Source organism: Piliocolobus tephrosceles, chromosome 7 (assembly GCF_002776525.5).
Source record: "Piliocolobus tephrosceles isolate RC106 chromosome 7, ASM277652v3, whole genome shotgun sequence".
NCBI lineage: Eukaryota > Metazoa > Chordata > Mammalia > Primates > Cercopithecidae > Piliocolobus > Piliocolobus tephrosceles.
The window spans coordinates 109,617,627-109,632,549 of record NC_045440.1 but is presented as its reverse complement, the minus strand read 5'-3'; the positions used below and the strand labels follow the sequence as shown (position 1 = coordinate 109,632,549).

Below are 14,923 nucleotides of genomic sequence, written 5' to 3'. Positions count from 1 at the left end.
TCATATAGGAAGGATCTGTAAGACAGGCCACCAAAGAAAGGTTCTATTAATAGACTCAAACCTGCTAACATTTTAGAGTGGGGAGAATTTTAATCCATTCCATAGTCCCATTAAATCCATTGCTTGAAGGTGAGAACAAATAAAAGTTTCATTTTATATATATTCATATTATGAACCCATTCATAGACAATAGTAGTTGTGAAGTTTATTTCCTAAGCACATATATTGGGATCAGAGATTCTGTGTATTTGAACAACATTCTGCACAAGACTACACATTGTTGATACTGTCTTGCTGCCTTAACTAGAAAAGTGTTCCTATAACCTGAATGAGAATAATATATATGCTTACATTTATTTTTATGTGGAAGGCCTAATATGTCCCAACAATGGACATGCAAGTATTGTTATATGTATGAAAAGATAATCTCACTCATAATGAGAGAAATGTATTACAGCCAATCTGAGATCCTATTTTTTAATATATAAGACTAGTGATATCAAAACTTTTAATAATATTATGTTAAAGATGGAGGGAATACAAATTCTTACAACTTCCATGGAATGTAATTTGGCAATGGTTATCAAAATGACAGTGCATTTGTACTACGGTCCACATTTCCCTTTCTAGGAATTTATTTTACAGATGTACTTGCACTATGTAAAATGATGTATATAGAAGAATATTCATTGAAGCATTATAACTGTAATAACAAAAGACCAGGCCAGGTGCAGTGGCTCATGCCTGTAATCCCAACATTTTGGGAGACTGAGGCCAGTGGATCACCTGAGGTCAAGAGTTTGAGACTAGCCTGGCTGACATGGTGAAACCCTGTCTCTACTGAAAATACCAACACTAGCCAAGCGTGGTGGCAGGCGCCTGTAATCCCAGCTCCTCAGGGGGCTGAGGCAGGAGAATCACTTGAACCCAGAAGGCGGAGATTGCAGCCAGCTGAGATAGCACCATCGCACTCCTACCTGGGGCACAAGAACGAGACTTTGTTTCAAAACAAGCAAACAAACAAACAAACAAAAAGAAAACAAAAGCAACTTAAATATCAATCAATATGAAAGAAATTAAATATAGAAAAGTACATTCATACAGTAGCACCATGAGCAGTCATTTAAAAATAATAGAGATACTTTTTATGTATTGAATTGGAATGTTTTTTAAGATACATATGTTGTCAAAGCAAGGTGCTGAACAGTGTGTGTAATATACTACTATTTATGCAAAAAAGGTAAGAATAATGAGTGTTTGCTTGTATAACACAAGTATAGTGTTAAGCATAACAAATCTCTGGTAGAGTACGCGAGAAACTGGTAAGAGTGGTGTCCCTGAAGAAAAGTAAATCAGTGACTGGGGAACAAACAGGGATAGAAGGATGCATTTTCATTATCTGTTCTTTTATTTGTTTTGAATTTTAAAATGTATGAATAAATTACCTACTCAAAAATTAAACACAGGAAAATAAAGACAAGAATTTATTTTCCTGATCAGTGATCTCATTCTGTTAAGATTTAAAATATCATCCTCATATTAGACACTATTTCAGATCCAGAACAATTGCAGTTGGCACAAACTCATTTAGCTTCCAACCGTCCACAGTGAATATGCAGGAACTGTCTTCATATTCAACTAGTTGGTGATTTAAGAGCTAGTAAGTTGGATGGATTACCCAGTTTCTCTCACTCGCAAATCCCATCTGTGATTCCAATCCCTTCTTCTCAGTCATGGTACAGTTTCCTATTTATAATTGCGGTGAGGTGGGGATAATTCCAGAAGTTTCTGTTTCGTGTCCTATTATCAACCCTGCTTGGTATCTGCATTTCAAATTCAAGCCACAGCTCCTCCTTTCTGCCATGTTACTCTAAATACACACTAGAGCGGAGGTAAATTTACCCCAGGGGATATCTTTAGTCCTCTAACAACAAAAAAAAAATCACAATTCATAAACTGGATCCTTGCTTGTCCAACTCTGTTGTTGGTCCAAGAAGCCCCCTTATGATCACGGAATTAGTGCTTCCTCTGAACCTACATCTGAAAGCCCCTAAGATGATTATATTTATATATTTTCCCCAAAATACCAGGGCTCAGGCAAAGGACCATCTTTCTGGAAAGACTTGATATTGTATATGGAGAGAATATACATATTTATTCTTCTTCTTAGACTGGGCTATTTATCCTTCCCCTTAGACTGATGAGTCCAGAGAGGATAAATTGAAATTAGTTTTCCTTAGCATTACCCCTTAAAGTTGTAAAGGAGTACTAATATGTCAATTATTAAACCATTTTTCTCTTTGCTAGTTATACATACATGTGGTATAGAAGAATACATAATGTGAAGCTTTAATTCAGGCTCATGAAGCACATTCATAACCCATACCAGGTACACAAGAATTCTGTGGATTTTCCCTTTATTTTAATATAGATATGATACTTTCAAATTCTGCCCACTTAAAACCTTCCATAGACTTATTCCAATGGAACGAGAAGGAAGTATCCTATTCTTGCCTGACTGATTCCTTTAGCCAACATTATTTGTAAATCTCTGACAGGAGCTAGTTCACAAAAGCACAGTGCATTTGTTTCACGCACTGCTACTCCATGTCTGAGCATTGCCTGTGTGTCGGCTGCTCAGTGGGTGGGTGGGGCAGGTCAGCTTGGATATTGCTGTTCTTTTTATTTTATTTTTTAACTTTAAGTTCTGGGATACATGTGCAGAATGTGCAGGTTTGTTACATAGGTATACATGTGTCACGGTGGTTTGCTGCACCTATCAACCTGTCATCTAGGTTTTAAGCCCCGCATGCATTAGGTTTTTGTCCTACTGCTCTCCCTCCCCTTGCCCCCCAACCCCAGACAGGCCCTAGTGTGTGATGTTCCCCTTCCTCTGTCCATGTGTTCTCATTGTTCAACTCCCACTTATGAGTGAGAATAGGCAGTGTTTGGTTTTCTGTTCCTGTGTTAGGTTGCTGAGAATGATGGTTTCCAGCTTCATAGGATATTGCTGTTCTTAATGCATGCAGTTGGCCCCTTGTTCTCAGAGACAAATGCATTTTCAAGTTTCCACTGTTTTTTTTATTTTTCCTTATTAAACTCAGCTACTGGAGTTACAATTTCCCGTCTACTTGAATTGTTTTACTTATATCAGAGTACTCTTTAGAAACCTTCCCTATTATCCTGTTGTTGGCCCTATCATTGAAGTTAATAATCCTGCAACCTCAAAAACATCTTTCGCCTATGTGGACAGAGAGAGGAGAGGAACCTAGAGGAGATCTGCTTAGCTGCCCATGCATTCCCTTGGCCTCTCTATCACAGCACTCCTTTAAGGTAACTGCTGCCATTTAGTCATATTCCTTCACTGTCCATGAGTCTTTTTTCTCACTAAGTTTTCTGCTTACACCTTAGTGTTTATACTGTTTGTCCTTGACTATGGCTTGCTTTCCTGTTCAGTTTCAGCAAGTTTGACCTTGGTCATAATTAAATGGAAGACAAGTACACAGAAGGATGTGTCCTGTTCCCATCAGTCTCTGAGGCATAAGCTGTGGTAGGAAATACAGACATAAATTCTGAAAATCCATAAAGTTTTCAGTAGAATCATGTCAGTTCTCTTTTTCTCTTTCTCTTTGTCACAGGCTGGAGTGCTGTGGAATGGTCATGGCTCACTGCAGTCTTAACCTCCCAGACTCAAGTGATCCTCCCCCGTCAGCCTCCTGAGTAGTGAGTAGCTGAGATCACAGGTGCATGCCATCATATCCTGCTAATTTTGTTGCTGTCGTTGAGACAGGGGTCTTACTATTTTGCCTAAGCTGGTCTCAAACTCCTGGGCTCTAGTGATCCTCCTGGCTTGGCCTCCCAAAGTGCTGGGATTACAGGCATGAGCCACTGTACCCAGCCAATCATTTACAGTTTGTTTCTTTCCCCAAATATTAGATTGAGGTCCCTGAGTTTGGGAATATTTTGAAATACATCTTTATTCCTAGCATCTAGCCCAGTGCTTGACACAGCAGGGACTTAGTAAATGTTTACAGAGGAATGAATTTGTTTCCTTTATTCTTTCTATTCATGTACTTGTTAGGCCAGCATGATTTCTCTTCAGAAATCAGGTTGTCTTAGGTTAGAAAGTGTAATGTGTACAGTGGCCCAGCCTCTGAAATGACTCATTGGCTGTAATTTCCATAGTTTCCTGTGGGACTCTTCTCATGTTCAAGGTCTCATTGGTAAACGCTCATCCTCTAGCATCATTGTACTCATAAAAAAAGGCTTTTCCATTTTGGCTAACAGTTCAACAATTCCATCCTTGGGTTAATTTAAAAATTTATGTAACTACCACCTGGTCTCACAGATCTAATACATTTAGTTAGCTTATAATTTTCAGAATGCCTGAACATTTGCCAGTGTTTGCTCAAGTACATTCAACCTGTACACTTCGAAAGCCAATTTGGGAGTGTGAAAACTCTTAATAAGTTTCTCTTTAAAAATGTTCACAGATAATTTATTTGTTCTCTCTGCTATCTGTTCTTTTTCTTTAATATGCCCTGTGTATCATGATCATCAAAGTGATTGCTCTCTGTATTTAAAGAAATACTTTTCACATTAGGAACAAAGGCCTTGTAATCTTCATCTTTATATGCCATGCCTGCTATTTTCTTTTTTTTCTTTTTTTTCGAGACAGAGTCTTGCTGTATTGCCCAGGCTGGAGTGCAGTGGCATAATCTGACTCACTGTAACCTCCCCATCCTGGGCTCAAGCAATCATCCCACCTTAGCCTCCCAAGTACCTGGGACTACAGAGGAGTGCCACTATACCTGGTAAATTTTGTATTTTTGTAGAGATAGGGTTTTGCCATGTGGCCTAGGCTGGTCTTGAACTTCTAGGCTCAAGCGATCCACCTGCCTCAGCCTCCTAAAGTTCTGGGATTATAGGTATGAGCCCCTGTGCCCAGGCTACCTGCTACATTCTAATGTGCTAAAATTCTTTTTACTTTGTCTATATTGATACTTTTTGAAAAAATAAAAGGGAATCTATTCAGGATAGTTCCTTTTAATTTTCCAGCTAAGGATGCCAGGTTTTTCTTGTTTAAATATCTGATAATCTTGATAGTATATTTAATCTCAAGGTTTTAATCAGCTATCTTGAGGAACTTTCTAGAATCTGTGTAGATTAATGGATTTTATATAGTTCCCACAAAAATATCCAAACTTTATTTCCTCATTCATTAAAAAAATGCCTACTTACAGAAAAATATATTAATATAGTATAATGGATTTCAGCAAGACTTGTGACAAGATGTTTGATGGTATAAATACACTCAAATACAGCAGCATTGGGATAGGTGATTATATAAGTGGATAAGTTTGAGGAGTTGGAAAAAAATCCCTAAGTGCTTTGAACATAGCACACATGAAATAATTGAAGGATTGAGTCATCTTTAAGGAAGGCATCCGGAGTCAGGACACAGGGCTCTGCAACTGACACTGTACTAATCAAACAAGAGTTTGGGTAACTAATGTAATCTTGGGTCTCACAAATGGTAACATAAAAATAAAAAGAATCAGACCATGTTCTTATCATATCTGTAGAGTACCCTTCCTTCTGGATGCCAGTACATATTTTTTCTAATTTAAGAAAGACACTGTCAAAGCATAGTATGTTAGGGTACACATTACTAAATGACAACTACTTTGAAAACAAGATGAAGTGGCCAAAGTAAGAACATGGACAATAACTTCAAATATTTGTGTGATATTACATGACATAGGGATTTTTCTAACTTAACTCTGGAAAAAATACGTAGGGTCAATAATTAGAATTTAAGAGGCTGCCAGGTTCAGTTCCATATATAAAGTGTTTTAAAGAGTATTCCAACAAAATAGTGATTTAGCTTTGTGAGATAGTAAGCTCCCTGCCATTAAAGCAGACACTGAATAAAGCTTGTCGGAAATTCCATCCAGTTGGAAGTTAAAATAAATTCATCATTTTCCCCTCCAAATTAAAGATAGCATGATTTTGATGCTTCCTTTTTGATGTATTCCATTTTCCACTACTAAGGAGGTAAGGCTGATGTGAAGTACTACACTCACTTTCAAAATTCATTCACAGGAACTCCCCACACTTACCTGACACAGCAATACCAATCACAGAGATGGCTGGGAGCTAATACTCCCTGGACTCTTGTCTTTAGAGGAAATGTTAATGAACATAGCACATCCGCAAGGACCTGAACCTGGACCTGAACCTGTGAGAAGGCTGCTGGTTGCCTTCTTTCTTAATCAGCAGATGCAAATATCTATTGCTGGAGGGCCATGTTTTACAACTGATATTTCTAGGGAAGCTGAGGCAGACACTTCTGGTTTGCTGACCCACCTCTATTTCAACACTCTGCTCCCCGACGGCCCTCTGGGTTGTCATGAAACAGAAGCAGAGTCCTGCGCTAAGGTTCCGGGGAAAGCCTTTGCTTTCCTGATGCAGGCATTGCCACTTCCTCCTTCTAAAGGACTCAGTCATGAAAGCTGATGATGGAGCTGCAGCGGCTAATGTACAGCCAGGCATGAGCAAAAGCCCCTGGGGAACTGAAAGACATCGGCACTGACAACAACTGCCTTGCAAACACTCAGCGCCCGTTTGTTTAATCATCTCTGCTCGGACATTTCTGTTGCCAGCAGCTGAAAACTTTTCTGACAGACAGTGATCCTTCATGATTTTCCCCCTTGGGAATGTAATATTTCTAGTCATATGACTGCTTGAGCATCTTGTACAACTAGTTCCTTAAAGCCATCCTGATTTGTAACTGAGAGGTCTGAGGAACATACTGAATGTTTATGGGAATCATAGAATCTTAGTGGTCGGAAAGAATCTTCAGAGTTCATCAATTTTTTAAAAAAATCTCAGAAGTATAGTAATTGTCTTCTATTAAGAACCCAAATAAATGTTGTCTTAGTCCATTTGGGCTATTATGGCAGAAAACCACAATCTGGGTAGCTTATAAACTACAGAAACTTATTTCTCACCCTTCTGGAGGCTGGGAAGTCCATGATGATCAAGACAACAGAAAATTCAGTGTTTATAAAGGACCAATTTTTGGTTTATAGACATAGACTCTGTCCTTACATGGTGTAAGAAGAAAGTGAGCTCTCCTAGGCTCCTTTTGTAAGGGCACTAACCACACTCATGAGGCCCCTGCCTTCATGACCTAATCCCCTCTACAGCCTCATCTCCTAACACCAGCACCTTGAAGCTTAGAATTTCAACCTGTGAAATTTGGGGGCACACAAACTTTCAGAGTGTAGCAAATAGTCATTTATTTATTCATACAGTAATTCAAAAAATATTGGTTGAATGGCTACTAGATTGAATGCCTTCACTAAAGGATCTCAATACCATATCAAGGTAGCCTTTGAATAGCTCTGATTGATAAAAATTCTTTTATGAGCCAAAATATTTTGATTTTATATGGAATATCTTTTTTAAAAATTATATATTGGTTTTATAGAGTGTATAATTTCTGAAATAGTTATTACTATATATATATATATATATATATATATATATATATTTTTTTTTTTTTTTTTTTTTTTAGACGGAGTTTTGCTCTTGTTGCCCAGGATGGAGTGCAATGGCGAGATCTTGGCTCACTGCAACCACCACCTCCCAGGTTCAAGCGATTCTCCTGCCTTAGCCTCCCGAGTAGCTAAGACTACAGGCATGTGCCACCATGCCCAGCTAATTTTCTATTTTTAGTAGAGATGGGGTTTCTCCATGTTGGTCAAACTGTTCTCGAACTCCCGACCTCAGGTAATCTGCCCACCTCAGCCTCCCAAAGTATTGGGAGTTATTACTATAAGTTACAGAAAAAAACAACTTGTTACATTGGAAACAGTTCATAGAGTTTGTTGGCACTGTCTCTTACTAGTTGTGAGAATTTGGGCAAGTTATTTGGACTGGCGTTTCTCTGTTTGCTCCTCCGAACTCCCTCACCCTCTCTGTCCACTCTTCGTACTAAATTTTCATTATGCATCAACTGGACTCCCTTGCCTGCTGTCACTGGGGAGCATTGGTTAGTGGAGGCATCTGCAGGAGATTGGAGGATGGAAGGAGAGGGAGAAGAGGGGTGAGGGTATTTGCTCTTGCAGTAGACTTTCTTATTCTCTGTTGGTTCTGTCAGTGGGTGCATCCTTCTGCAGCCTTCCTTAAGATGTCGTTTCTTCTCTCAAACTTTCCTGTGGCTATAGTAACATATATCTCTCCCCTTTCTCCTTTGGGCCTAGATGTGGTAGTGGCTCCCTGTGGTTGTACATTGTGGTTGACATTATTGTATTTTCTTTTCATGTTGCACTTCCCCAATAAGTTTCCTTTTTCCTAATTTCTATCCTTAAATATTGCTCCTTTTGAATATATCATCTGTTTCTTGTTGGGTCCCCAGTTGCTGCATTATTAAGTCTCTGTGCCTCAGTTTACTCATGTACATGAGGATACTAATAGCCACATCAAAGAGATCCTGTGAATCATTAAATGAGATTAGCTCTGAAATACAGCACAATGTCTGGCACATAGTTAAGTGTTCCATAAATATAGGACTATATAAATATTAATCAGCATAGTAAAGAGTACGTCAAGAGCATTCTTGCCACTTGTACATACTGGCAGAAACTACTTAAATATAAATATAGCCTAACACGTAGGAGTAGAGAGAACATACAGTAATATTAATGGCTGCGAGTGTAAGAAGAAGCATTGCTTCTCTTAAGATTCTCACTCTCCCCTATCAAGTCCATCTATCTTTTTCTCCCTGGGTGTCTGCTCATTCAAGGATGAGTAATAGGTAATGCTTCACTAGCTGAAAGCAGTGCCACCTTCATTCATTTTATCACCAATTACCTGACTAAATGCAATTTAAAACACATAGCACTACCATTATATATATATATATATATATATGCCTTTTCCTGATTTTTGAAAAGCTGAATGAAATGTTTGTTTGTACACATTTTAACATGAAGAAAATCCTATGCACATTCTTGCCAATGTGTAAATTCTTCCCTTAGAATTTGCACATACATCTCTGTATCACTTATGAAATTGTTTCATAGTTAGTTGCTTTCCTATTGCTCTTCTCTGTGTAACTTTTAAACCCACATCACCTTGTAGATTGCCTTTCACACAGTAAGCACTCAATAAATGCTTGCTGAAAGAATGGCACATATAATAAGTCAGTAGGAACTCTTGGTTTTATTTAGGATCCAAAGTAAGACACAGATGGCTCGGCAGATGGCATGTGAGGTCATGCAGTGCCCTCCCAGGGAGCCTGAAATTATTCACCAAAAGCCATTGCGTCACCACTGTGACCAGCTTGAGAACTCCTGTGAATCTGAGCAGACACATTAGCTAGCAATAGAATGATTAATAAGGGAGAATTCTACATCGGACTCCCTGTTGAGAAAAGACAATATACAGAACTGAGAGAAATAATGGCCTGAGGATACCAGCATAGGTCAATGACAGACATATCTTAAGTTGAACCATGATCAGGGTCAAGTACACAAGAAATGATGTAGCATTTTTTCCTCTTAACTGAGATCTTTTGGAGTTAGATGTTGAACATGTTAAAGGAATGGACAAACAAGAAAAGGTAGTTATGATGGATTTAAAGTCATAGTTGAAAACATATCAGCAAATAAATCCAAGGTCTAATGGGAATTGCTTCACTGAGATCACATTGATTTATATTTACTGCAGTCATTATTCAAAAGATATGCGTCAACTCAAGCGATGTAGCCACTTCATACTTCCTGACTGATTTGTCATGGTGCAAAGGAAATACATTTGTAGTTTTAACCTTCCAAACCTTTATTTCTGATGCAAAGAAAACCTCAATATCGAACGCTTTACAGTGCATGGAACATGACATATTTCTTTGTGTTGGGCTGCTGTATCACTGCCTAAAATGCTCTCCTCTTCTCTTTGTCTATCTAAATCCTGAATGAGAAGTCTTCCATGGCTACACTAAAATCAGCATAATTGCTCCTTCTATGTATTTTTGTGAAAATACCTTTGCACAATAGATTTTGTCAGTAGCCTGAGTAAATGACATCATCTGGAAACTCACATATAGCTAGCTAAAATTGTTTTGATATAGTCTAGTCAATATGTGGTTTCTCTAGTCTTTCATTATTTTTTTCCTAGTATTCATGACAGTAGTGGAGGTGCCAAGAGGTTCCTTGGCTTTATTTTACTCTCCCCATTCCCAGTATAAGGCATATACCTTCTGGTGGATGCTTTGGTGTGCTGTACAGAACATGACATGAAGAACTTACTCACCTAGTTTTTTTGAGTAATGGCAGGCAGCATCAGCTGTCAACCCCATTTGGAGGTGGTCTCAGCTGAAGAGAGCACCCTTAGCAAATTTGGTGGGGAGGTAGTTTTTCTACCCATCTGAGGCTGCTGTGAAGGGTTATTATTTCTTTGGGACTTCCCTTGGAGTTGGCTGAGGCTTTAGGTGTGGCTTCAGTGTTGCTCCACTTTTTCCTCTGCCCAATCTGCTTTCTTTCTACAGGTACTGACTCCAAGAGCACTCCCTAAACCTCCTGAAGGCAAATTTCTGTCTGAGAATCTGCTTCTCAGGGAGTCCAATTCATGAGAGGTGGTGGCAGTAGTGGACCAAGAGAGCACACACATGGATAGCATTTGGAGCCAGATCACAAAGCTGCCTGACAGGCACTAAGGACCCCATCACTGGTAGTAGGTACGGCACAGAGAACCCCGGCACAAGATAACAAACAGTATAAACTGCAGAGAACAGGGATGACAGATAGAAGGCAATGCACTGGATGGTATGATGTTTCCAGTGTTAGAGCAATATGGGAAAAACAGTAACTGTAAGGAGGATAGAGTTGGGTGGCTCTTGTTAAGCTTGATTGATGCTCTGGAAAAATACCACAAAAAGATGAATTATAGCCTTCGTTCAAAAGCTAAGCTTGAAAGCCAGAGGGCCTCCTTTGTAGCACAAAAGAGACTAATCTCCTGCAGCAGGAGGGGAGAGAAACTGAGGGCCAGGCCCAGGATCAAAGAATAGTTGAGCCCCACAAAATGTCTAAATTCTAACATGGCAGGTCTGCTATGCCAAGATGAGGGCTCTGATTGAAATAAACTGGGAACTTGACCCTAAAAATCTTGACTCCCTAGATCCTCTTGAGTCCTCTGAACTTTCAAAAAGGCTTACTTTTCCTAACTTTTCTAACATTTCCTAACTATTAACTGCTTTCCTAACTTTTCCTATGTAGGTACCTCCCTTGATTTGAGAATGATGTGGAGGCCTCGCCCTCCCAAGACAATATATGTTCACTCATTTCCCAAGGATCTACCCTCAACTCCCTTCTCTCCACCAGCACAACAACTAGGGCTGAGTTATAACCTCATCTAGTAATATGCTGGGCTTGACAAGTAAGGAATGATCCTGCTATCGTGTGCCTGGAGGAGTTGGGAGGTTCATATGGTCTTGGATCTGGGAGGTGCTTGATCAGGTTGGGCATGACATGATGGTTGGATAGAGGAGAATATATTTAAATCTCACTTAGGATGTGTGACTTAACACCCTGAGAAAGACTTGGGGAGATGGTGAGGATAAGCAGAAAGTGATAGATGACACATAGGGAAGAAATGCCAGAATTTCCTTGACATATAGTGTAGGAAGAGATTAAAAGGCTCAGAGATGTGAACGTGGTAGGATGAATGCCCTATGAATATATTATGCAAGGCTAGAAGTTCCATCAGGTGATTATGTGCCATAGAAAAGCCCAGAGGATACATCCCTCACCAAAGTGATGGAGAATGTACTGGGCAAGTGATATCAACATTAGTACAGCATTCACGGTGGCCATCCTCAGCAGGCTAGGGCTAATGGCGAGACTTGCCAGTAAAAAACTGGCTCGCTATTGCAGTGGGGATGCAAAGACCCGTGAGACAACAGAGTCCATTGGCAACACTTAATATAAAGTCAGGTAGACACATTTTAATGAATGGCAAATTTGGAAAGGGGACAAGGTGTGGCCTGACTCTCAGAGAGTTATGAAAATAGTTGACAGGACTTGGTGTCCTTAGTCAACTGGTAACTAGTAAAAGTACTACTAAAAATGTGTAATTTAAAGGCATCACGAATGAATGATTGGGCAGTTGAGGGCAGTTGCCCTCCACAAAAGTTACAATCTCATGCATAGATCTGAGGTAGTGTTAGACCTAGGATCTACTGACTGAATGAAAGGCCTGACCCCAGGAGGAAGGACGCTGAAACACCACAACAAGTGCACGAGTTGTGATTCCCACAGGTTTTCCCTTGTCCATAGCTTTAAACCACCAAGTTTTGGAATGGATGGTTATACTGCAATTGTTACCAGATACAGCTACTCTGATCATTTTGTGCCTGAGCCCACCAAGCAAACACTGGGGCAACTGGTGAAGGATCCAGAGTGATTCAACTTTCTCCTAATTATGAAACACCTTTTCCAGAGTGGAGGCTTTTGGTGAGAATTCATGTGATACATACCCATCTTCATAGGCTGGATGTACTTATAACTTTTTCCCAAACTTTGTCAGAAATCCTCTCTCTTTCCCTACTCCCATCCCCCAAATTCCTGACCATCAAGTCAAACCATTAGATCTTCACAGATTGGTTTAGATCTTCACAGATTGGTATAGATCTTGATTTTAGGCTACCTCTTTAGAGGCAAAGAGGACAGTGACATCTACTGTCCAAGGTTTTGTCTACTGATTAGACTTTCTTTATCCACTGCTTTTTAAGTCAGAGGATGTGACTCAGGAGCAGTCCACTTCCAACTGACAGTAGCACGCTGAGCAGAGTCATTCATGAACCACATAGCTATGGGTGGAGGAGGAGATGATGTGCCAGGACTATGGACATGGGTCTATGCCTTGAGACAAGGATTTGAGGTTTGAGTGTCTCATCTGCCCTTTCAGCTGACAAGTGCTATTAAAAGCCCTCACCTTATCTTGTCCTGAAGCCATTCAATACCTTATTTGGCCTTGCTGATATGAACCCCCAAAATATTGCATTTGGTGTGTAGTTCATTCATTCCAAGGGAACTTGGATGGTAATTTCATTAGCTGTTTTGTCATGGTAGGCCATGGGCTACCAATTTCCTCTTCTTTAGATGTTCCCTATCCCTCAGATTTCCTGAAGGTTCTGTGCTACAGTCACTCCTAGTACCATTTTCTATGAAGTCAGAGTTTTTCCCTACCAGCAACTGACTGACTTTGGCTGAATTAAGCTAAAAAATGATATATTGAACAAATATTGGATAACTTGAAGAATTTTGGCAAAGATAAGGAAGCACCTGGAGAATGGGCAAGTTTAAAAGGTAACTGCACAACCAAAAATAGAAAAGCAAAACAAATAAACAAAATTAGTTCTGAGAAGCAGTCCAGTGAGATGACTAGTAATGCCACCACCAGACAAGAATGCTGCAGCTTGCACCCACGCTATCATGGGCTCTGCCTGTCACCATGGCAACACTGCCAATGCTGCCTCTGGACACTTGATGTTGCTGCTGCTGCTTTTGCAGCAGAAATAATTCCCTGGAGTCACTGCTTTTTTTACATTATTAGCTCCAGACTCCAGATCCATGGCAGGTGCATTTGGTTAACTGAGCCTAGATCCACATCGGCACAGTAGCTGTCTCAGGGGCTTGGAAAACAATGAACTGAACTTTGTGGGCTTTTTTAGTGAAAGATGTGCTCTGATTCCTACCAAAACTCAGGTTCAGAAAATTTCCCAAACATAGAAAAGAGGTTCAGATGTTCGACAAGGAAGAAAAAAAGGCAGATGTCCTCTACATAAGATCCCTCTGCTCTTTCTATCTCTGGCCTAGTTTCCCTACCGTATTGTATTATACATTCATCTTCTTCAAGAATCCATTTGTTTTGTAAGATTTGAAATAATCCACCTCCTAAACTTAAACATGTTAGCCTCTATCCTGAACTTCTAACATGTTCTGAAGAATAATAAAGCTGAATAAATAAGAAATTACATTTGTGTTCAGGTGAAGACGTTTGTACAAGGGGAACTCCAAGTTAAATACATTTGCTTTGAGTATGAGAGTTATGTGAGTAACTGAAGTCCCCAGTCAGTTCTACAGAGTTGGAAATTGGCACTGTATTGTCTAAATGAAAATGAGTTACGAAGAAGACTTGTGTTAGAGCCATTAGAAATGAAGTCAACAAATTTAGATTAATAAAACTGTGGGGATATTTTTAAGATATTAGAATCTGAACTTAAGGTTTTTCATAAAAGAGACAGTCATAATGAATAAAACATTTTTACTGTTTCTGAGACAACTTCAATTGAGATAGTTAAATGTAATTTAGCCTATGGCCTCCTTTTCATGCACAGAACTTACTAAATATGGAGAAGAGGTGAAAACTCAAATATATACTTCATGAAAGACAGGAAAGGCAGGTCATTTTACATGTGGCTGATGGCATGGGTGGTTAACAGAAAGGTGCCACAGATGTATCTAAAAAAACCTTCTTTACCTTTCCATTCTACCTTAAGCTGCTGGGTCAACAGAGGCTGTAATCAGGAAATTTTCTTGAGTGGATATAAAAAGTGTGCAGCAGGGTGTCAGCCAAATCTGAAAAGGTCATAGTGCACTTCAGAATCTTTGTAAGAATTGTGTAATAGGTCTGAAATGTAGAAATTATGCAAGTGGATCATTGATGTGCATGACACTATTTAGACTTTCAGAAACCATAGAGTTTCTATGATTGTTTTCCCAAGGCCTACTCATGCAGCCCTTACTAAGCCATCTCCCAATCATATGTTTTTAGGTTTATGTATTGTCTGTTCTGAGATTCTGTCTCTTTATCTATCTATCTATCTATCTATCTATCTATCTATCTATCTATCTAT

The 14,923-nt window shown here is 39.4% G+C and overlaps 1 pseudogene; it reads right to left on the bottom strand.

Annotated features, from left to right (window-relative positions):
• The window catches only part of LOC111549679, an 11,775-nt pseudogene extending 5,073 nt beyond the window's left edge, over positions 1–6,702 (bottom strand).
• Between the last annotated feature and the right edge of the window lie 8,221 nt (positions 6,703–14,923).